We start from the raw sequence: 3,721 nt of genomic DNA, 5'->3' as shown, positions 1-3,721 counted from the left end.
GGAGGTTAACTCATCATTATCAGTTGTTCCCTTATTTTCAAGCTGGCCAACTACATAGTTTTTTCTTCTCCTGGCCTCCTAGAAGTGGATCGCTCCTAAGTTGATGATGTTTTGATGGATGCATTAGATATTTTTTGTCAGCGTCCAATTGATAGAAACCTCGCTGACTAAGGTGTCCTTCTATAGTTTTTGGGAAGAAAATGTGGCTAGCATAGAGTCTCCCTCAAGGATTAGCGCAATGAATTACTTAGCTTTGGAAATTTTGAGCCGATGGTCCATTTCTTGAATCTCACCATGTTGTTGGTATTTATCACTAGTTTTATGTAACATATTGATAGGATTTCACCCTTGACGTGATTTCTAAAAACTCCACCGAAGCTTGTAGATCTGGGGTTAGCCTTGCAAATCCCATCATAATTGAGTTTGATAACATTGATGCTTGGAGGGGACCAAGTATCAGGGATATCATATTTGGAATAGGAATTTTTTGCTACGGTGAGAGGAATGTTTTCCAATTCTAAAAGTTGAAGAATGTGAAGGTCTTGAGCACATAGAGGACCTTGCATTGGAGAAAGATTGGAGATAGAGACTGATTCTCAAATTATCCTCTCCATTTTGGTAAGAAGAAATTCCCCTGATGTCTGTGAATTTCTGAAAATTCTTGCATCCCTTTCCTTCAATATTATCGAGAAAATGACCTTTAGAAATATGTTCTTATCTTTGTTGACCATCGAGTGAGAAGTGATGTGATTTATTTAGTCTCTCGTTCTAAAAATTTCATCCCCCCACTCTTAGAGAGATAAAGCATAGACACAGGAGTTCAAGAGGTGAGTATTAGATTCTCCCTATTTCTCACAGAGGCAGCATTGAGATGGACTTGAAAGCCCTCTTCACGATAAATTTTCCGAAGTTATGATTTTTCGTGGAGAACCCGCCAGATAAAGAGGGATATTTTTAACCATTGTTTATTGTCCCATAAAGAAATCCGATGTTCACTCTGCTCCAATTATCCCTGATTGGGAAAATAAGTATTAGCTTCCTTTAGATTGAAGACCCCACCCAAGTTTTTACCCCACCTCGATTTCTCATCTTCTTGATCCATTTGGATCTGGTGTTCTTGAAGATGCCCCTCAAAAGAGTCCTAATCAAAATTGTTAGGAATGGGTTGTCAGTCCTATCTGCTAAGCTAATCTCTCTATCTGCTTCCTTGAAGGGTTGGTTTCCAATAATGAGACGCCATAGTTTTCCCTTTACCCTGCATTATACTTTTCAAGGGGGTATGGATGTCATCATTTAGAGTTAGCAGTTGTTTCCATGCATCATCCCATAAAAGAGTAATTTCCCCATTACAAATCTCTGAAAAAATGTGTTGTTGGATTATCCATTTGTTCTCCCAGGCCTGGTTCTAGATAACAATATGGGCGTCAACTCATAATTCTCTTCTTATTCTCTTCTTGTTTCTCCAAAATCTCCTAGAATTCCTTTCAATAATATTAGTAGAAATAGTCCCTTTCTAGAATGGATCATCCTTCACAATTTCTTTTAGTTTCTTATGAAACTGACCAGTTAGTTGCTCATCATTTATAATCTACAAAAATAACTTGAGCCATTCTAAAATTGGCTAAGATATCTCATGTGATGGTCCAGGACTTTTATTCTACATTTTTTCTTGTTGTTCAACATTGGGATCATGAGATGAAACGAGTTTCCTAGATAGTTCAGTTACATCTTGATAATATTATTTCTATTGATTAAGATCATAGTACTTTTTTGGTGATGTCAGCTTTATGACATTAGGTTGCTTAGAAGTTCCAATATCAGTCCCAATTATTTTCCCTCCTCTGGTCACAATGTTAATATTTGGCTGCAAAATTGGATATGTTTCTTGAGGTTCAACATTAATCATATTAGCTCCCTTTATCCGGTTGCACTCTTCGCAATAGGCCATAAGGTTTGGGCAATCCTCCATAGAATGTGTATTCACCCGACAATGTCAACACCAAGGTATTCTCGACATTAGACAATCCCTTGCAACATGACCCTCTTGGTCAAATTTATATTATATGATTTGGCCTCTTCCACCTTTCCTTCCTCCCATTGAGGCTCCTCATCCTCTTCCTCAAGAACTTTCATTGAAATGGAAAATTGTACGGTACCAATGAATTTAAAGGTCGACATTGGTCTGTATGATATGTGGGTGATCCACAAAATTCACAAAATATGTTTTTCGGCACATTCGAATAATTCTTTAAAATAGGACGTCAATGAGGCAAATGGTTAAAAGACCTATATATTCACATAATGTGTTCATAGACATACCTTCTTGAGGTGGGAATGCCTAATATTGAGTCCATCCTTGGAAAGGCATTGTCGAAGAAATGTGCACAACCACAACACTATGTGGTGGTGGCGAAGGAGGTCTCATAAGCATGCTAGATGGTCCCAAACCCCTAAGCCATGGGTATTCCATTACATGATTCCCTTCAACCTGGAAATATGTGCACCAAAATTGAGGTCTCATAGGTTGTGTAGGAGCAAGATCTTTCAATTTCTTAGTCATGCTGGAAATTTGGTTTTGAATTCCCATAACAGCAAAATTAGTAGAAGAAGTGCCCAGTTTATAATCTTAAGGGTATCCTACCATTGCTTTAATATGCATCGCCTGCTCCAAAGCATCGTACAACATGTCAATATTCTATTTCTATAGTAGAATCTTGGGCATTGGTAACAAAGCCTTAATGAAGCAATCTCTCTAATGATGGGGATAAATGGGATATGATAATTGACTGATAGAGTGTTTTAATATATGCATACATCACTAAGCAACTTCTCCCTCCCTTTTTCTGATATCCAACAATTCCACTAGACCTTACTGATTAGATTTAGGTAACTTAAATTATTTAAGAAATTTTTGTTTCAATATATCCATGGTGGAATTAGAATTTGCATCAATCCACTAAATAAACAATCGCAACACCCAATATCTTAAACTAGTTTGGAACTCAATAAGGTTGGTGGCATGAAGAGTCTGTCTAGCCCTCCAAACAACCTCACACATATACCAATGTTTTTTAACATCGTCACCACCTCGTCCTGGAAATTTTGGGCACCGGGTACATGATCTAGCCATATTTCCAGCCATGATTGTTTTCCCAGACTGAATTATTACAAATCCCTTGGAACCCAGCTAAGAATAACTAAACACCACTACTAGAACTACATCCTCCACTAGAACTACTAACATTATATCTAGAATGTACTTGATGTAATCTTAGAGTCTTACTTAATTTAGAAAATAAATGACTAGTGTTTTGATATAGTATCAGGGGAAGGTTAGGGAGAGGAGGAGTTGTTGCACTATGTTGCGGACTACCACTAATAAAGACTCAGTCATCTCCAAAGAATAATCACCTCATTACAAAGTGCATATCATCATCTATTCGAGTATGTTCACTAAACATCATAATCGAATGTAAAGATGGCTAAGGCGTATGAAATCCTCCTCATCTTGAGTGGGGTCTACCAGACCGAACCAAAGTTCTCGCAAAACTTCCGTTGGAACCTCCTATTCTGCTTAAAGAAGATACTTCATTCTCTCCTTTTCCTCACAACTCTGGACCATCCATGTTATTCCTTTGCAACATTGAATTTATCATTGCTTCTCCTATCTATTGTAATTCCCTTCTTCTATGCCTAATTTCCTACAACTTCCTTTCTCACT

This window comes from Pinus tabuliformis, chromosome 3_1 (assembly GCF_031772625.1).
Source record: "Pinus tabuliformis cultivar Carrire ecotype Pingquan chromosome 3_1, CPIR1, whole genome shotgun sequence".
In the NCBI taxonomy this organism is placed as follows: Eukaryota; Viridiplantae; Streptophyta; class Pinopsida; order Pinales; family Pinaceae; genus Pinus; species Pinus tabuliformis.
Note: the sequence above shows the minus strand (reverse complement) of the source record.